At 35.0% G+C, this 22387-nt stretch overlaps 1 pseudogene; it reads right to left on the reverse strand.

Annotated features, from left to right (window-relative positions):
* Positions 1-1641: 1641 nt before the first annotated feature.
* The window catches only part of LOC114027605, a 57738-nt pseudogene continuing 36992 nt past the window's right edge, over positions 1642-22387 (reverse strand).

Genomic DNA, 22387 nt, shown 5'->3' on the forward strand with positions numbered 1-22387 from the left:
ATTTAACTAAAAACACAGAACAGAGTAAAAACTCTTAGTTGACAGTGTATTCTTTTACTCCAACATGAAATATTAACATGTAAACAAAAAGTTTTAAAAGTCCTCTACATCCTTTGACATTTCATTTTATACCAGTCACTAAGGAAGTCACATATATTTAACTAAAGAAAAATTCCACAGACTCTGTGATTTGTCTTTATATACCATTTGACTAAATATCTTGTTTTTTTTTAATTATTTTTTGTAACGTTAAATCACAGAACCTAAGGAGATGGAGAGGTTTCTTCTGTACTTTTTTTTTTTTTTGAGGGTGGAGGGACTGGTTCTTTATTTCAAAAGACATTGTCAATTTTCAGTATCAAAACACTTGCACTATTGGTTCTTCTTTCTCCAGATTAGCTCCCAAATAGACCACACCAAAGGAGAGTACATTTAAGCCAATAAGCTGCATGATGCAAACCTAACACAGACCTCACAGAAACCTCACCCCCCCCAAAAAATAAAAAAAAATAAAAAAAAAAAAAAGGAATTCAAAAAGATCAGCAAACTGGCAGCTCATGGAGTGCAGACAGAGAGCACTCACAGCCAGATAGGGGCGAAGGTGGAGTGCGGGTGGTCCTGGTGTTCCCACCTAAGAGAAATAAAGCTGTCCAAAATAATACATATAAAATTAAAAAAAAGTTTCCTACGCAAGCTATTCAAGATTTCTCCAGCACTGAGTGATACAAAGCATAATGAGATGGCACTTTTAGAGGCAGCAGCTTCAGACCAGGAACAGGTAATGAGATGAATTTCACTTGGCTAATCAATGGCACAAAAAAACGTTATTTTTCAAAGAAGGTGAAGTGGGAATAGGAGTAGACACCCCAACTTCTGGGGCACATGATCCATTCTGTGAATGAATGAGGAGAGGGAGGACAATTTGGTCTCAAAAAGGTCTTGTCTGTGTAATTTGCTTATTTGCTACTGATGTAAATGTTTAAGAGATAAAAAAGGAAAAGAAAAAAAAAACACCAAGATACGTTAAAGCTGAAAACCTGAACAGCACTCTTTTTTGGCAGACTCCTCCTGGAATGACCTTTCTGGTTTGGCTGGTTCGTGGTACAGAGCATCGAGGTTTCTCTTGGTGGAGTCTTTTCTTGGGTTATGGTCAGCTCTCAGTAGGGCATGCTAACACCTCTTTCCTTCTTCTAAGGAGAAGGGGCATTGTTTAGGTAGAAAGATTTACCATCCAAAAGGAAGAAAAGTGATTAGATGTAGCCTAAAAGGAGCTAGGGAATTATCTGGAATGTTTTACAAATGGTTGCTACAACAACAACAACAAAGGTAATTACAAAATGTATACATCATACAACATGCTTTTAAAGACACTATTGCATTGTGCTTACGTTCCCTTAAATGTTGTTCCCAAAAGTGCTCAGCCCTTAGTCCATGTGAGATCTCTAGAGGAGAGCTGCAGACAGTTTGGTGAAATTGGCTTGGGGAGTTGGAGGTAGGGGTGGGGTGGGGAGAGGGTAAGCAAGGACCCAGAGAAGAAAGCAGCCTTCCGGTTAAAGGTCAGCTTCAGGCAGGCTCGCCTCCAGCGAAGCCAGAGTCAGTGGAAGGAGCAGTGACAGGGTGGGGCTGGGGAGAAAGGAGTTTCTACAACTCATTCAGGTCAAGCAGAGTCTGGCCCAGCATCCTTTGTGTGCAGAGGTGCTCTTCTTTGGTGCATTTCAGTTTATCTTCCAAGTCATCAATTGTCTTTTCCAACTTGGCTACCAATCTCTCAGAAAACTCAGCACGGGTCTCTGCCTCTTTGAGTTTATCAGTAAGAATCTTTATCTCCTCCTCATATTTGTCTTCTTTCAGAGAATACTTTTCTTCAGCAGCATTCAGACACTTCAGGTTCTGGTCCATCAGTCTGATCTGCCGGCAACGGGACTCAGCCAGCTCGGCCCGCTCCTCTGTCCGCTCCAAGTTCTCCTCAATGATCACCAACCTGCGGGGCGACCTCCTCATACTTCCTGTCTGCTTCTTCTGCAGTGTGTTTGGCCTCTTTCAGTTGTATTTCTTGCAGTTCCATCTTCTCTTCATCCTTCAAGGCCCGATTTTCAATGACCTTCATACCTCTTTCACTCTCATCGGCTGCCTTCTCTGCCTCCTCTAGCTTCTGCAGAGCAGTCGCCAGGCGCTCCTGAGCACGGTCCAGCTCCTCTTCAACCAGCTGGATCCGACGGTTCAAGGAAGCCACCTCAGCCTCAGCCGGTTCCCGGGTCCGCTGTCTCCCCCTCCGCCTCCCGCTGGAGACGCTCCGCCCTCTCCTCGGCGTCATCAGCCTGCTGTTGCAGAACCTGGATCTTGCGCTTCACCGCCTCGATGGTGGTGATAACCAGCCATGGTGCTCGCCCCGTTCCAGCTCCTGCTCCGCCTGCTGCCTCCTCCGCTGGGTGCTGCTGTCGCTTTTCTTCTTCTGTACTATTAAGAAAATTTCTATACCCTTCAGTGAGAGGTAATGAATATCACTGTTCTTAATTTCTTCCATTGGCATCTCTTGAAATGTTTCTAATGTCTTCAGATTCCAACATTTGATAACATCTATAGAGAACAGTATAACAAACATATCAGAGTGTTACATCATAGATTTTTTTGAAAAGAACATTGTGTTATGTTAAAAACACCTGATCTGAGAACTTCTCTTTGGTGAGAAAATAATCACTCAAGTTAGAAAATAATAGCAAATTAAAGATATGTCCAGTTTATACAAATATATTTTTTTACCTAACCAGTAGCCGTGAATGTAATGAAGTAAGAGGGCTTCAAGTCAAACAAATAACTACAGTTGATGACAGACATGTAAACAAGATGCCATTATATTTTCAAATAACACCTGTCTGAATTCCTTTTTTTTCTTTTTCATTAAATTATTAACTTTTAGTTTTCAACATTCACTTCCACAAGATTTTTTGAGTCCCAAATTTTCTCCCCTTCTCATTCCTCCCCCAACCCCAACACAGCATGAATTCTGAATAGCCATTGCCCTAATCTGCCCTCCTTTCTATCTCTCTCCCCTCTTACCCTCTTCCTCTTCCATTTTCCTGTAGGGCAGCACAGATTTCTATACCCCAGTGCCTGTATATCTTATTTCCCAGTTGCTTGTGAAAATAATTTTTAATATTTGTTTTTAAAACTTTGAGTTCCAAATTTTCTCCCTTCCTCCCTCCTTACCCACCCCCATTGAGAAGGCAAACAACTTGATACAAGTTATACTTGTGTAGTCATGCAAAACACTTTCATAGTCATCATGTTGTAGAAAACTAATTATATTTCCCTTCATCCTATCCTGCCCCCCCCGCTTATTTTATTCTCTCTTTTGACCCTGTCCCTCCTCAGAACTGTTTGCTTCTTATTACCTTCTCCTCCAATCTGCTCTCCACTCTATCATCACCCTACTCTCTTATCCCCTTACCTCCTATTTTCCTGTAGGGTAAGATAGCTTTCAATACCCAACTGAGTGTGTATGTTATTCCCTCCTTAAGCCAAATCCAATGAGAAAAAGACTCACTCATTCCCTCTCACCTTCTTCCCCTCCACTGTAAAAGCCTTTTCTTGTCTGTTTTATGCGAGATAATTTACCCCATTCTACCTCTCCCTTTCTCCTTCTCCCAGTATAATCCTCTCTCATCCCTTAATTTTATTCTCTAGACATCACCCATTCATCTTCAATTCAACCTGCGCCTCTATCTATCAATCTATTCTATACATATAATTTTTTTTCACTCCAACTACCCTAATACTGACAAAGGTTTCCTGAGTTACAAATATCTTTGCAGGTAGAAATATAAACAGTTCAACCTTAAGAAGTCAATTGTGATTTCTCTTTCCTGTTTACCTCTTCATGTTTCTCTTGAGTCTTATATTTGAAAGTCAAATTTTCTATTCAGCTCTGGTCTTTTCATCAAGAATGCTTGGAAGTCCTCTATTTCACTGAATGACCACTTTTTCCCCTGCAGGATTATACTCAGTTTTGCTGGGTAGGTGATTCTTGGTTGTAATGCTATCTCCTTTGACCTCCGGAATATCATATTCCAATCCCTCCAGTCCCTTAATGTAGAAGCTGCTAAATCTTGTGTTATCCTGATTGTGTTTCCACAATACTTGAATTGTTTCTTTCAGGCTGCTTGCAGTATTTTCTCCTTGACCTCGGCACTCTGGAATTTGGCTACAATATTCCTAGGAGTTTTCCTTTGGTGATCTCTTTCAGGAGGAGATCAGTGGATTCTTTTCATTTCTATTTTACCTTCTGGTTCTAAAATATCAGGGCAGTTTTCCATGATAATTTCTTGAAAGATGATGTTTAGTCTTTTTTTTTTTATTGTAGCTTTCACATGATCCAATAAATTTTTAATTATCTCTGCTTGATCTATTTTCCAGGTCAGTTGTTTTTCTAATGAGATATTTCACATTGTCTTCTATTTTTTCATTCTTTTGATTTTGTTTTATAATGTCTTGATTTCTCATGAAGTCACTAGCTTCCAATTACTCCATCCTAATTTATTTTTTTTGATAAGGGAATTGGAGTTAAGTAACTTGCCCAGGGTCACAAAGCTAGTAAGTGTTGTGTGTCTAAGGCCAGATTTGAACTAAGGTCCTCCTGACTCCAAGGACAGAGCTCTATCTACTGTGCTACCTAGCTGTCCCCTCCATTCTAATTTTTAAGGAAGTATTTTCTTCAGTGAGCTTTTGGACTTCCTTTTGCATTTGGCCAATTCTGCTTTTTAAGGCATTCTTCTCCTCGTTGGCTTTTTGGACCTCTTTTGCCATTTGGGTTAGTCTATTTTTTTAAGGTGTTATTTTCTTCAGTATTTTTTTGGTCTCCTTTAGCAAGCTGTTCACTAGTTTTTCATGATTTTCTTGCATCACTCCATCACTCTCTTTTTTCTTCCCATTTTTTCCTTTATTTGTCTTACTTGCTTCTCAAAGTCCTTTTTGAGCTCTTCCATGGGCTGGGACTGATTCATATTTTTCTTGGAGGTTTTGGATGTAAGACTTTTTTTTTCTTCTAATGGTTGTATGTTTTGATCTTCTTTGTCACCAAAAAAGATTCTATATTATGACTTTTCTATGAGGCTTGATCATGATTCCAGCTAATTGCTTGAGTTTTAAACTCTTTGTTAAGGTAGGGGTCTGCTTCTAGTGTGGAGAAAGTACTGTCCCAAGCTTCAAGGGTTTTGTGCAGCTGTTTGCAGATACTTCAAGTGACCTGTAAATTTTCAGTTCTTCCAAGGTACTATGATCAAGGGCGATGTGTTTACTTCCTTCCTGGCCTGTGCTCTGGTCTATGAGTGACCAAAAGCACTCTTTTCTTCCTTGGAACTGTGAGGAGGTTTCCATCTCCACCACCACTGCAAGCTCCACCAAGCCAGCACTCCTCCTTGCCGCAGGATCGCCAGAACTGTGACCTAGATCTAAGGACGGGCAAAGCAAGAGAATCTTGCCTCAACACCAGCAAAGAGATCCCTGCAATCCCCTTCTGATCAGTTACTCAATTCCCCCTTAGCCTGTGGGCCTGAAGAAAATAGTATGCTTCCATCTGCATTCAGACACCATAGTTCTTTTTCTGGATGTTGATAGCATTTTCCATCATGAGTCTTTTGAAATTGTCTTAGGTCATTGCATTGCTGAGAAAAGCTGAGTCTATCAAAGTTGGTCATTGCACAATGTTGCTGTTACTGTGCACCATGTTTTTCTATTCACTTTGTTCATCAGTTCATGTAAGTCTTTCCAGGTTTTTTCTGAAATCCACCTGCTCATCATTTCTTAAGGAACAATAGTGTTTTATTACATTCATATACCACAACTTGTTCACCCATTCCCCAATTGATAGGCCTCCCCTCAATTACTAGTTCTTTGCCACCACAAAAAGAGCTGCTATGAATATTTTTTGTACATGTAGGTTCTTTCCTCTTTTCATTTTTTATCATGTGTTTTTAAAACTTTGGATTCCAAATTTTCTCCCTTCCTCCCTCCCTACCCACCCTCATTGAAAAAGCAAGCAACTTGATACAGGTTATACATGTGTAGTTATGCAGAACACTTACATAGTAGTCATGTTGTGAAAAACTAAGGATATTTCCCTTAATCCTATCCCACTCCCCATTTATTCTATTCTCCATTTTGACTCTGTCCTGCCTCAGAAGTGTTTGCTTTTGTTTATCCCCTCCCCCAATCTGCCCTCTACTTTTTCATTCCCCTGCTCTCTTGTCCCCTTCCCACCCCCCTATTTTCCTGTAGGGTAAGATAGATCTCCATACCCAATTGAGTGTGTATGTTATTCCCTCCTTAAGTCAAATCCAATGAGAATAAGATTCACTCATTCCCTGTCACCTCCCTCCACTTCCCCTCCACTGTAAAAGCCTTTTCTTGTCTATTTTATGTGAGATAATTTATCCCATTCTACCTCTCCCATTCTTCTTCTCCCAGTATAATCCTCTCTCACCCTTTAATTTTATTCTCCAGATATCACCCCTTCATCTTCAACTCACCCTGTTTCCTCTATCTATCTATCCATCTATCTATCTATCTATCTATCTATCTATCTATCTATCTATCTATCTATCTATCTATTTACATATAATTTATTTCCCTCCAACTATCTTAATACTGACAAAGGTCTCATGAGTTACAAATATTATCTTTCCATGCAGGAATGTAAACAGTTCAACCTTAATAAGTCTCTTATGATTTCTCTTTCCTGTTTACCTCTTTATGTTTCACTTGAGTCTTGTATTTGAAAGTCAAATTTTCTATTCAGCTCTGGTCTTTTCATCAAGAATGCTTGGAAGTCCTGTATTTCACTGAATGACCATTTTTTCCCCTGCAGGATTATACTCAGTTTTGCTGGGTAGGTGATTCTTGGTTGTAATGCTATCTCCTTTGACCTCTGGAATATCATATTCCAATCCCTCCAGTCCCTTAATGTAGAAGCTGCTAACTCTTGTGTTATCCTGATTGTGTTTCCACAATACTTGAATTGTTTCTTTCAGGCTGCTTGTAATATTTTCTCCTTGACTTGGGAATTCTGGAATTTGGCTACAATATTCCTAGGAGTTTTCCTTTGGTGATCTCTTTCAGGAGGAGATCAGTGGATTCTTTTCATTTCTATTTTGCCCTCTGGTTCTAAAATATCAGGGCAGTTTCCCTTGATAATTTCTTGAAAGATGAATGATGTCTAGAGTCTTTTTTTGATCATGGCTTTCAGATAGTGCAATAATTTTTAAATTCTGTCTCCTGGATCTGTTTTCCAGGTCAGTTGTTTTTCCAATGAGATATTTCACATTGTCTTCTATTTTTTCATTCTTTTGTTTTTTTTTTTTGTTACAGTGTCTTGATTTCTCATAAAGTCACTAGCTTCTAATTGCTCTATTCTAATTTTGAAGGAAGTATTTTCTTCAGAAAGTTTTTAGACTTCCTTTTCCATTTGGCCAATTTTGCTTTTTAAGGCATTTTTCTCCTCATTGACTTTTTGGACCTCTTTTGTGATTTGGGTTAGGCTATTTTTTAAGGTGTTATTTTCTTCAGTATTTTGGGGGGTCTCCTTTAGCAAGCTGTTGACTTGTTTTTCATGATTTTTTTTGCATCACTCTCAATTTTTCCCCTACTTTTCTTACTTGCTTCTCAAAATCCTTTTTGAGCTCTTCCATGGCCTGGGACCAATTCATATTTTTCTTGGAGGCTTTGGATGTAGGAGCTTTGACTTTGTTGTCTTCTTCTGGTTGTATATTTTGATCTTCTTTGTTATCAAAGAAAGATTCTATGGTCTGACACAGAAATGGCAAGTTGTGATGACCACGGAAAATTATGCTCATCATGAATCTGAAAGATTATATATAAAACATTCACTAATTTGACTTTAGCCTTTGTTATCCTTCATCATCTTCTTTTATTTGACATTATAACCAGGTTGATTGTTTTTTAGTAGAAATACAGAGTTGGTTCGGCATTTGGAAAACTATAAACATAATACCTGACAATAATAACAGGAGTAAGAAAAAACATAAGCATATATATATATATACACACACATATATATATATACATATGTATATGTATGCATATTTGTGTATATGTATATATATATGTATCATACACTCACATACATATATCTATTCTGAATAAAAGCTTTTGACAATACAACACATTTCTGTTGAAAAAAAAAACAGCAACTAGGATATGGCAGGACAAAGATGATGGGTTAGAAGTAGTCACCAAGCTGGACTCTCCCAATATTCCCTTCCAAAGAACTTTAAAATAACTCTTCAAATCAAATTTTGGAGCAGCAGAAGCAACAAAAGGCCAGAGGGAGAAATTTTTTTCAGGCTAACACAACTTAGGAGTTTGGCAAAAGAGATCTGTAACAACAGGTAAGAGTCTGCTCAGAGTGCAGGAGAAGCAATGCCAACAATAGACCTTGGAGGCAATTGCAACAGTGAGAAGTACTCAGCCCAGAGATGTTAAAGGGGTCAAATAACTGGTCAGAAACAGATGAAAGGGGACCCTTTGGTGGCATTGGGTGCAGCTATCAATAATTGTTAACTCCGTTATGTATACACAGTTCTGGGTTGTAGTTCCAGAATGAAGAGGAGTACTAACATTGGCAGATGCATGAAGCAGAATAAAAACTTGAATGCAGACACAGAGAGTAGTGACCACACCTCTCCCTGGATCACACTATCTTGGAAACACCAAAAACTTGTAGATCCCCAGAACTAGTTTTCAAAAAAACAACACAAAGAACCTGAAACTTGGGACAAAGCCTCCTCACCCCCAGGTGAGCAGAGCCATCAAGTTCAAAGTCCAGAAATAGGCTGCAAAAATGAGCCAACAATAGAAAAAGAACTTGACCATAAAAAGCTGCTACAGTAGCTACAGCCAAAGCCTCAAAAGAAAATACTAACTGGACATTATTCCAACAATAATTCTTGAAAAAGTTAAAGAGATAAAAGCAGCAGAGCAAAAATTGAGAAAAGAAATGAGAATGATGCCAGAAATTTATGAAAAGAGAATTAACAGCTTGGTAAAAGAGGCACACAAATACTGAAGTAAATAATACCTTAAAAAACAGAATTGGTCTAATGGTAAAAAAAAAAAAGCATAGAAATTTGCTAAAGAAAGGAATTCCTTTAAAAATTGTGGGCCCAATGGAAAAGGAATTACAACACATCACAGAAGAAAATAATTCCTTAAAAGTCAGAATTGGGCAAGTGGAATCTAATGGCTCCATGAGACATCAAGAAACACTGAAAAAATCAAAAGAATGAAAAAAGTAGAAGAAAATGTGAACTATCACATAAGAAAAACAATTCACATGGAAAATACATTGAGAAGAGATAATTTAAGAATTATTGGGCTACCTGAAAGCTGTGACCAAAACAAGAGTCTAGATGGCATATTTCAAGAAATTATCAAGGAAAACTATTCCAATATCTTAAATCCAGAGGATAAAATAGAAATTGAAAGAATCCACTCATCACCTCCTCAAAGAGATCCCCAAATGAAAACTTCCAGGAATATTATAGTCAAATGCCAGAGCTCACAGGTCAAAGAGAAAATACTTCAAGAATGAAGAAAAAAACAATTCAAATCTCATGGAGTCACAATCAGAATTACACAAGATTTAGCATCTTCCAAGTTAAAGGAGTAGAAGGCTTGGAATATGATATTTCAGAAGGCAAAGGAGCTAGAATTACAAGAATAAGCTACTCTGCAAAAAAAAAGAGTGTATTGTGGGAAATAGAGTATTTTTACGCATGCCTGATGAAAAGATCAGAGCTGAAGAGAAAATTTCACATTCAAACATAAGATGCAAGAGAATCATAAAAAATTAAACACGAAAGAGAAATGATAAAGGACTCAAAAAAGATAAGTTGTTTATATTCCTATATTGCAAGATGACAATTATAACTCCTAAGAACTTTATCATTAATAGGGCATTTAGAAAGATTCTATATAAATAGCACATATGGGTATGAGTTGATTGTGCTAGGATGATCTCCAAAATAAAAATGAAAGAGTGACAAACAGGGATATACTGGGAGAAAGGGGAAGGGAGAGGTAGACTCAGGAAAATTTTCTCACATGAAAGAAATATACAAGGAAGTACTTTTATAGTGGAGGGGGAAATGGGGAGAGAGTTACTGGGCAATATTTGAACCTCACTCTAATCAAAGTTGGTTCCAAGAGGAAGGAATACACACACACACACACACACACACACACACACACACACACACATGCATATGTAATACATATGTATGTGTGCATATATGTATATTTATATACATGCATACACACGTACATACATACATACATACATGCATATTCAGTTGGGCATAGAAATCTATCTTCCCCAATAAGGGAAGAGGAAGAGTATGTGATAAAGGATATGGAAGGTGATAATACAATGGAGGGCAGATAAAGGGATTCAGTGTTTCAGACCACACAGCTTTTGGAAAAAGAACAGAATTAAAAGAAAAGAGAGAAGGATAAATAGAAGAAAATAGAATGGAAGAAAATAAACAGTAATCATAATTCAATGTGAATTAGATGATTTCACCAATAAAATGGAAGCAGATGTTAGAATGGTTTAGAAACCAGAATCTGATAATATGTTGTTTACAAGAGACACACTTGAAACAAAAAGACACACACAGAGTTAAAATAAATGGCTAAAGCAGAATCTATTATGCTTCAGCTGAAGTGAAAAAGGCAGGGGAAATAATCATGATCTCAGACAAGCAAAAGCAAACATAGACTTATTTAAAAGAGATAAACAGATAAACTACATTTTGTTACAAGGTATCATGGACAATGAAATATCAATAATTTTTACAGTAAATTTCTCTGCTAAAAGCTTCCTTTCTCAAATATATAAGGAATTGAGTCAAATTCATAAAGAAACAAGAGCCATTCTCTAATTGATAAATGGTCAAAGGATATGAACATGCAGTTTTCAGAAGAAGAAATCAATGCTATCTATAGTCATACTAAAATGCTCTAAATCATTATTGATTAGAAAAATAAAAATAAAAAAAACATACCTATCAGAAATAACAAATGTTGGAGGAGATGAGGCTAAATAAGTACTCAAATTGTTGGTGGACTTGTGAACTGGTCCAACCAATCTGAGAACATTTTGGAACTATGTCCAAAGAGCTATAAAACTGTGTATGCCTTTTGAGCCATATCACCACTAGGTGTGTATTCCAAAGAGATCAAAGAAAAAAAAAATGTACCATATACCTATATATACCAAAATATTTGTAGCAGCTCTTTTTGTTTTTGGAAAGGATTGGAAATTGAGGGCTGCTCATCAATTGAGGAATGGCTGAACAAGTCATATCATATAAATGTGATGGAATACTATTGTGCTATAAGAAATAATGAAGGAGGTAGTTCCAGAAAAAAAAGGGCAACCTGTATATGAATTGAAACAAAGTACAGTGAAAAGAACCATTATGCACATTAACAGATAATCAATTGTGAAAAAGTTAATTTATCTGATCAATATGATGTAAAATAGGACACATGATAAAAAAAAATATGATCTACATCCAGAGAAAGAACTGATGAAATCTGTGTGCAAATTGAAATACAATTTTCTCACTTTCTTTTTTTTCTTGTTTTTTGTGTGATGTGTTTGATATAGAAATAGGTTTTAAATGATTTCACATGTGTAATTGATATCATTTTTTTCTTACCTTTTCAGTGGATGGGGGAGGAGTTGGAGGGAGAAAGAGAGAAAGGTAATTTGGGACTAAAAATTTAAAAAGAAAAAAAGTTTAAAATAAACAAATTACATTTTAACAAATTTCAAAAAATACTAGAAAAATTAGGAATGTGTAGAATTTTCCTCAATATCATAAGTAGCAACTCTATAAAATGAATAGCCAGAATTACATGTAATGGACATATGGAAGAGCCTTTTTCAACAAGATCATAAGTAAAATAAATGTCTAGTGTTATTATTATCATTTTTGGAATATGCTGTTATATCAGTGTTAGATATGCTATTATATCAATAAGACAGGAAAGTAGGTAACTGAAAAAAATTCAGCAAATTTGTAAGAATAAGAGGCATTCTCTAATTGATCAATGATTACAGGATATGAACAGGTGGTTTTCAATGGAAAATAATCCAAGCTATCAAGAACTAGGTAAAAAACATTCCAAATCATTAATAACTAGTGAAATGCAAATTAAGGCTATGCTGAGGTTCTAGCTTGTAGCTAGAAAATTAACAAAGTTGGTAAAATTTACAAAATAATGTTGCAGAAGCTTTGGGAAAATAGGAAGATTAATGCACCATTGCCAGAGTCCAGAATTTGTTCAGATCTCCTGGAAAGCAATTTGGAACTACACATAAACACCTACTAATCCGTGAATGCCTTTTGATACAGTGTTTCCACTAGTAGGGTTATACCCTAAGAAGATCAAATGAATAGGAAAAATGTCTCATATGTATTCGACTATTTCTTCCAGCTCTTTTTGTAGTTTCTATGAACTGGAAACTTGTAAGGGGGGAGGGGACAGAATATCAATGGCTGAACAATTTATGGTACATGAATACAAATATGAGGGGAAAAAAAATTACGAAATGGACAATTCCCAAGAAACCTGGGACGATATGCATAGTGAGTAAAATCAGGAGGATAATTTCTATAATAACAGCAACATTGTAATGAGAGATAATTTTGAGATCTAAGGATTTTGATCAGTGCAATGACCAACAATGAATCCAGAGGACTAATGATGAATTCTGCTTTCTACCTCTTGATATAGATGATAAAAATATAGAATAAGATAGGCAATTTTTTTATATAGACAATGCAGGAATTTGTTTTGCTTAACTATGCATGTTTGTTACAATGGCTTCCTTCTCCCATTTCCTTCACAATATAAGGGGTTAGATAGAAGGAGAAAATAAATTCTCATGAATTAAAAAAAGAGACACTCTTTTACATAAGATGCATCAAAGTTTATAGTGATTTTATGTCTAAATACAGAATGACTGAGATGGAATCTGTACAATTCAATTTAACAAGTACTAATAAGCACTTTTAATATATAGAATATTGTTCTAGGCACTGATTATAGAAAAACTAAAATGAAATCGTCCCTGCCTTCAAGGAACTTAAAACCTAGAGTTCTATTTCTATTTAAATTCTGAGATTTTGTGACCATGGAACTGGCCTATCCTCCCATTTGAATATAGCTTGTATGTATAAATACTATATTTCTGTTCCCTCAATCTAAATTCTGCATATATTGACTGCTTAATTAATATGAATTAAAATGTATAAATACCGAGGTCTCCCACTGCATTCAGGATAATCTCCAGTTGTTCTGATCTATATCTTGCCACTGGACCCAGATGGCTTCAGAGGAAAGAGTGAGGGTGACTTTGCACAGCCCTGCCTCACTATCCCTCCTGATATTATGATCCTCTTTGAGAGAAGGACAAATAACAATCAATAATGAATGAAAATGTATTTGATGAAGATTTTTCTATTTACTTTCTATTTTATCAAAGTGCAAATAGTAAAATAGTCAAAGGAAATTCAGAGCAGGGAGTCTAGGCTAGATTATATTTGTAACAAAAGATTAGTGAAAATGAAATGCCTTTATGAATGGTTGATGGATGGGAACTTTTAAAATCTCCCAATAGGACATCACTTTTATTTTGTTTTACTTATTGATCAAACTGGTTGGGGTCAAAATGAATGCAAAAAATTAAGACCCAGATAACATGTTGGTTATATATTGTGCTTATTTGTTTTTTTTTTCATTGAGGAAAATTTGTGTGTCTTTGTTAGGTCTCCAAACCATTTCCTAAAACAATTTTTTCTTGGTTTTTGCTCTCCTTTGATTCTTTGATCCATCAATGTAATTTATTTCTACTTTCATTTGATTGAGTCTGTGGGATCTTTTTCAAGGAAAGTCTAATCCCCAGAGAACCATTTGCAGACACTCTTTCCTTTTACCAAAAGAAGTTGCTGAATATGCTTTCTACTTCTTACTTTTGCATTATATGCAAACCTTTAAACATAGACACTAAGGATAGACAAAGGGGGTGCAGAATAGAGATAGAGAGATAGAGAAAGAGAGACAGAGAGAGTGTGTACCATGAAATCTGGAAAGAAAGCAATCCCTCAGTCATTGCATTTTGAAATACTTAAACCAATCAAGCTCTAAATTTTGATAGGTCAAAGGAATGATAACCTATGTAATAATCATAACTTCTTCCAGGGAGCAAGGACAATTCTATTAAGCTATCCCCAGCACAGTAATATGTCATTTTGTCCTGGATTTTAACATCTACAGATTAAATTAGGAGAAACAAATTAAACTGCATAAATTCCTTCATATGTTCATTTTTCACTTTCACACCAAAGCTAAAAGGATTCAGACTTGACTCAGCATGGAAAATCATTGAGCTAGGCTTGTATTTCAGTAGAATGTCATGTGATTTCTGTTTCTTTTTAGGAATGTGATTATGGGGGGCGGTGAATCACTTTGATGCAGTATCAGTGTTTTATTCCTTTTGATTTCCTTCTGGCATTTTGCTCTTCTAAGTTCCTATAGTTGTAGGATGAGAGGCAGCATGACATCGTGAACAGAGAAGTGGCTTCAGAGTCAGGAAATCCTAAATTTAAGTCCCTCTGACAAACATTGGCTTTCTAACCTTAAGCAAGTTATCTAATTTCTCAATACTCTCAATCAATACTTGAATACTAAATTGCAGAGGTATCAGCCTGTATTGGTTGAAGGAGTTTCCTCACCCAGTAGTTCTCTATACCAATGAAAATACAGGTCTAATCCCTACATCTAATATGCTTATAGTATTCAGGAAGCATTTGAGGGGAAAAGGAAAAGAGAAAGAAGGAATCAGTTAGATGCCATCGCAATGATGCAAGCAGAAGTGCCAAAACAAAGGTGGTAGCAGTAAAAATGAGAAAGAACAAATCCTGCTAGAAAATAACTTGGAAATATGCTACAATCATCACTAAATCATAAATACACTCCCTTTGACCCATCCATACCACAGGTAGGTAGATATAATTTTCAGTCATTCATTAGAAGAGGGAGTTTTTCTACCTAGAGTTCTATACAATAATAACAATAAAGTTTGGAACAGCAATAAAATGGGCTATAGTAAATGGAGAGAGCTCCAGATTTAAGGTCAGGACATCTTTGTTCACACCACTGCTCTGACACTTATAATTGGCATAACATTTGGCAAATGAATTCCCATTTCTGGGCCTCAGGTTTTTTTTTTTTTTGCTTATTTTGTTTTTGTTTTGATTTACTCTGAATCTATAAAATAAGAGAGAGTTGGTCTAAGATCAGAGAGTATAAATTTGGAGCTAAAAGGGATCTTAAAGGCTTTTAAGTTATATAACCCCAATTAATAGGTGAGGAAACTGAGGATCACAAGAAGCTAAGATATTTGCCCAAGGTCAAATGACCAGTAAGTGTAAGAAGTGGAGTTTGAATTACTGACTCTGAGTCCAGTACTCTATCCACTATATCATGCATTTTCTCAATGAGATGATATTTCCTGTAAGGTCCCTTAGAGCCAATTCTATTTCATAGTAATTTTTAGACTTTCTATAGTAGTCTCACAGTTGGAAAATACTATTTTTTCAAGTCGTGATTCCCCTTGGTCTATTTACTGTTACCTAACTAAATTGTATAATCAGTAGATTTCATTATATGTTTTGCTTTTGTTTTTAGGCATTATAAAAAGGACTCAAATGGATTAAATATGTCTAGCAAACATTGTGAACACATAAAATTCTTTATTCTTAATCTCATAACTTCAACTCTTGACATTTTAGGAGGAAGATGATTGATGCACATAGTGAAAACTAGTAGGATTTTTTAAAATCAGTTATCTAAGTGATCTACTAATTCAAGCACACACATATTACGTATATACATATACATATGTATATGTATATTATTTCTCTTGATGGCTCTCTAAGTATTTCAAATATGATTTCCTAACTTTTTGGTCTGAGTGATTAATTGCCTTCTATTTTCACTGACCTAACTCTAATTTGCATCTTTTCATAGGATTTTGAGAGAAGATGAATTTTGATCCAAGTCTTAGGGAAGATGATGGGGTTGAAGGGTGTCATAAGGTACATATTTGCCTAAACTTCATGGAAAGGTCCTTGAAAAGACTATGGAATAGTCAGTAATTATACCCTAATCTCAGATTAAATGATTCTGTTAAACAAATGTGGTCAGTATGCAGTGTGCAGAGTAGTTATTTTATCACCCAGGATCTACACTAAATATCATTGGTAGTCTATTCAGTTTTTGCTGTTGCCTAAGTATGTCATTCTGAATGAAATGTACAAAATGCAGAAAATGATCTTGACAGAAGATAAAGAGATTCTTGACAGCACTTTAAATGTTGCTTAGCAGCTGCTTGATTTACAACCTGGAGTTATAACATCTCCTAAAACGTCAATTCCCTATTTTCCAACTTTGTATACTGTCCTAGTAAGGGCAAACTAAACAACACCAAAATGTTGATATGCCAGAAATGTGATATGCATCAGTGTGGTATAGAAATCATTTTTGCATCTTTTGGTTTGCATTGCTTTGGTTTCCTTTCTTTGAGCCAGAATTCTCCTCCTGAATGTAAAGATGAGTCTCACTCTACCATTAAAAAAAAAAAAGTCTTAGCCTGTTTTATATCTGATTGCATAGAATTTCCTTTCATTTTCAGGCTTTTGCATTCTGTCAGTATGATTTCTTGTGAATAACTTCCATTCCAAGTATAACCCTTCCCCCTAGCTTTGACAGTAGTAGAGAAGCTATTTTATGTGTCTTTTAAAATTTTTCTTACATATGCATAATATGATTTTATTCTTTGAACCTTAAATCCTTGGGTCTGTTTTAAGGCTAATAACCCCAAATAAATAAGTTAGTATGGCAGGCAATTCTGAGAGAGTGGAAAGGGTAAAGAATGTTGCTAAGTTGGTGGTTGGGGGTGTTATTAGGGACAGTCTGATGTATCATTTACTAGGGAAGGAGCAAAATATGTTATAATTAAGCTATCCATGGATCCTTCTACAGCTCAAAAACCTCAAATCTATGTAGAAGATAAACAGAACTCTCCAACTATGACATTCAGAGATGTATTGTGTTATCCTACATCCTTGAATATACTTAGGGAATAAAAGTATATTGCTGATTTTTATGTGAGTTTTGTAGATCATTATTCAAATGCACTTTTTATAGATATTTATTTTATTCATATTATATTTAAATAAAATCGTGAATACAAATTTTGTGATCAGTTTAGTACAGAAAACAAATCTGTACACACACAAATCTGATATCCTATATGGGAACATGTCCTCAAATCATCTACCAAACTTCCTCCATGATGAGTGAATGTAAGATATGATGAATGTTTAACAGTAGGTGGCATAACAATAACTTTAAAGCTCAACCACTTCTAAGTAAGTCATGCACAAAATCTTAAATTACTACATTTCTTTAAGCTACCATGACTGCTGTATTCCCGAAGGTGGGGGAGGGCAGAGGAAGAAGGGGTCTCCTGGTGAACTTTAATAGAGTATGCAGCATCAGGATATCTAAAATTGAGACCACTTCTTTGAAACTCAAAATAGCACTGAATTCACTTCAACAAACACTTATTAAGGACCTTCATAATTATGTATTAAGCATACTTGATGTTGAAGACTCTACAACTGGCATTAAAGATGTAAAGATATAGATGCTAGAGATCTTATTCTTAAGGAACTCACAATCTAATGGGGGTAGGGTGGAGTAGGCTATTGCAATGAATAACTAAAATTAAGGAAAACGTAGTAAGTGCAGATAAAATGTCCAGAAACATGCTATGGCAGCTTGAGGATGCAGAAATAAATTTGATCAGGGCTATCAAGAAAACCCAATAGCTCTAAAGGAAAGAAAAATGTTCTTTAATAGACTGAGATACAGGAAAGGTCTAATCTAGTCATGCCAGATCATGAAGAAATTCAGTTTAGCTGCAATGCACTTTCCATGAAATGGAAATAAGCCTGGAGAAGTAGCGTAGAGACTCACTGTGGAGGTTCTTCAGTGTTGGGCTATAGCACCTTAGTCAATAGGCAAGGAGAATGTACACACACACACACACACACACACACACACACACACACACATAAAAATAAATATGTATGTATGCATATATGAATATTCACACACAGGCAAGGGGGAGCTATATATATATACACGTGTGTATCTATATGTATGCATATACATATGCATGCATGTGTATAGTGTGTATGTATATACATCTGTGTGCATGTGTGTGTACACACATATATGAAATGGATGGGACCGTGAAAGGTCCAACAAAAGGTCACATTTCAGCTGAGCCTCAAGGAAAGACAGGGAAGCCAGGAAGAAGAAGTAAGGAAGTGTTGTGAGATATCCTTTTCTAAAAGTGTTGGAATGGTTGAAAAAGAAGCAGAAGGTGGTAAAAATATTATCTTTTTAGAGCACATACATCTATCTACTATCTATCTGTCCATCTATGGCTCCTCCTTGCCTATTGAATATAGATATATATATGTATATATATACACATACATATATGTACATACATATATATACATACATACACACATACATGCAAACATACATGTGTGTGTGTATATGTTAAAAGTATATCTATCTAATTTATGTATACTAGAGAAGGAAATGGCAAACCAGTCCAAAATCTTTGCCAAGAAAACCCCATCAACAGTATGATCCATGAGGTCATGAAGAGTTGGACATTATTGATTGAACAACTACAACAACCTATGTGTGTATGTATGTGTGTGTATGAATGTATTACTAGAGAAATGATGTGATCAGAATTGTGCATTAAATGTGTAGGATAGATTAGAAAGAAGACAGCATGAAAATCAAATGACAAGTTAGGTGGCTATTTTAAGAGCCTGGGAAAGAAGAGTTGAGTATCTAAATCAAGATGTTTACATTATGGATAGAATGGAGAAAACAAATGTGGGATATATCACTGAGGTATAACCAACAGGACTTGGTAACTGGTTGGATGTAGGGATTGAAGTAGAAGTTATGAACATGGCAACATGGTAGTACTAACCTAGGTGACTGGGAGCTTGTGGTATTTTTAACAGGGAGGTTTGGAGGAGGGAATAGGTGTGCATGTAGGAAATATTGAGTTCCATTTTTGGTGTGTTGAGTTCAAGAATAAATAGATCAGCTAGGTGGATAGTTGTCAATGTGGGATTGGAAATCAGGGCTGTCTGTGTAGAACTCATCTAATAGTGTAGGAATTAGAATTGAATCCATAATAGTAGATGAGAATATCAAGTGAAAAAGCTTGGATAGGATGAAAAAAGAAAGCCAACACAGAACCTTGGGGGCCACCTATATTTAGAAGGTGGGAGATAGATTATAATGCAACAAAATGTATTGAAGAGAACCAGTCAAATGAGTAGGAAGAGATTCCAGAATGAGTGACATCTTGGACTATATAGAAGGAGACATCATTCATTAAGGGAGAAAAGTCAATAGTTTCAAAAGCTATAGAAAGAACAAGTGAGGGAATTTTTTTTAAATGACAGGATATATAACTTTTTAAAGATATAACTTGAAAACTTGGAGAAAGTAGTTTCATTAGAATTGTTTCTAGAATTCATATTGCAAGGAGTTGAATAATGAATATATGTGAGAAAGTGGATCCAACATGGATAGATAACTTTTTTTAGGAGTTTGACTATGAAAAATGAAAGAAAACGGATTGGTTTTTGAAAAGTTAGAACGTTTAATTGAAGATTTTTAAGGCTGAGTGAGTCTTATAAATGCTTATAGTCAGTAGGAAATAAGTTAGTAAATAAGAAGAGATCAGATGTGTATGTGTGTGTGTGTGTGTGAGAAAGAGAAAGAGAGAGAGAGAGGCAGACAGAGACAGACAGAGACAGAGAAACAGAATAATAAATTGCAAGCTCTGTGAGTTGATAGGAGAGAATCTGATTAGGGGAACATGTAGATGGCCTAGTCTTGGTAAAAAGAAATGCCTTCTTTGCCTCAGAGAATAGAATGAAACAAAGGAGTTGAGAAAGATGTAGAGGAGTATTGTGATCAGGAAAAGTAGTTCGTGGTAAATAGGTGATTTTTTCATAAAGTAGGAGTCAAAGCCCTATACTGAAGGAGAGGAGTTGGTAGGGGTGTTATAGGAACATTAGAAGAAAGAAGAAGTCTTGGAACATGCATAAAAGAAAGTAAATCAGAGTAGAATAAAAAGATTGATATGCAACAGTAAGGACCCAATCAAGATTGGACCACAAACTTGTGCATTAGAAGCAACAAAGGTTTTTTTTTTGTTTATTTGTTTGTTTTGTTTTTTGGTGTTGTTCCTTTGTTTTGTTTTGTTTTCCCTGTACTATAGAATTTATTTTTTGGACCTGCATTACTATTGTCTAAGACATTACCCCTACCATCCATCTTATTTCTTCAGCTTAACCTAAGTTACCATAAGCAATCATGACCTCAGACAAAGTTAAGGGCAAAAGAAATTTAATTAAAATAGATAAACAAAATAACTACATTTTGATAAAGGTACTATAGACAATAAAGCAAAATTAATACTGAATCTATATGCACCAAATATTATAGGATCTAAATTTTGAAGAGAAAAGTTAAATGAATTATAGGTGGAGATAGACAGTACTATAATGGGGGAGGAGCTTTAATCTTCCCCTCTCAGAACTAGATACAACTAACTAAAACATAAATAACAAATAAGTCAAGGAAATGAATAGAATTTTAGATAAGCTATATATGATAGATATCTGGAGAGAACTGAATGGGAATTAAAAGGAATATACCTTTTCCTCAGCAGTTCATGGCAATGAATTGGTGGATTAAAGAACAAATCATAGCAACAATCAATAATCACATTAAAGAGAATTATAAAAATGAGAAAACGTATCAAAACCTATGAGATACACCTAAGGCAGTAATCAGAGGAAGATGCATATTTCTAAATGCTTACATCAATAAAATAGAGAAAGAGCAGAACAATGTATTGGATATACAATTTAAAAAACTAGAAAAAGAAACTAAAAATCTCAAATTAAACACTAAATTGGAAATTCTAAAAATTAAAGATGAGATTAATAAAATTGAGTGTAAAAATTGAATTAATAAATAAAACTAGGAGTTGGTTTTATTGCAAAAACAATAAAATAAATAAACTATTAGTTAAATTTATTTTTAAAAGAGAGAAGAAAACTAAATCACTAGTATTAAAAATTAAAAGGCGAATATACCACTAACAAAGATGAAATTAAAGCAATTATAAGGAGTTATTTTGCCCATATGCCAATACATTTAATAATTTAAATGAAATGGAAGAATATTTACAAAGGTATAAATTGTTTAAATTAGTAGAAGAGGAAATAAAATATGTAAATAGGCCTATTTTAGAAAAAAGAAATTGGATAAGTCATAAATGAACTCCCTAATAAAAATGTACCAGGATCAGAAAATTTTACAAGGGAATTTTTTCAAACATTTAAAGATCAACTAATTCAAATATTAAGTAAATTATGTGAAATAATAGGCAAAGAAAGGATCTCACCAAACTCATTTTATGAAATATGATCCTGATACCTAAACCAGGGAGAGTAAAAACAGAAAAAGAAAATAGACCAATTTCATTAATGAATATTGATAAAAAAATTTCTAAATAAAATACTAGCTAAAAGATGACAACATATTATAAAAACTATACATTATGACCAAATGGGATTTGTATTAGGAATGCAGGGATGGTTTAACATAAGAAAAGTGATTAACATAATTGATTATATCAATAATAAGAGTTTAAAAGTCATGATATATCAATAGATGCAGAAAAAGCTTTTCATAAAGTACAATACTCATTTCTATTAAAAACACCTGAAAGTATAGATATAAATGGATTTTTCCTTAACTTGATAAAAAGCATTTACCTAAAAATGTCAACAAGTATTTGTAATGGGGATAATTTGTAATTTGTAATGGCGATAAGTTAGAAGCCTTCCCAGTGAGATGAAACGAGGTTGTTCACTGTCACCATTATTATTCAATAATGTATTGGAAATCCTAGCAATAGCAATAAGAGAAGAAAAAAAATTAGAAGGAATAAGAATAGAAAATGAGATGATGAAATTGTCTTTTCACAGATGATATGGTGATATACTTGGAAAATCCCAAAGACTTAACTAAAAATTTAGTTAAAACAATAATTTTTAGCAAAGTAGCAGGATATAAGTAAATCCATAAAAATCATCAACATTCCTGTATA

This window comes from Vombatus ursinus, unplaced genomic scaffold (assembly GCF_900497805.2).
Source record: "Vombatus ursinus unplaced genomic scaffold, bare-nosed wombat genome assembly UNPS02014863.1, whole genome shotgun sequence".
NCBI classification, from domain to species: domain Eukaryota; kingdom Metazoa; phylum Chordata; class Mammalia; order Diprotodontia; family Vombatidae; genus Vombatus; species Vombatus ursinus.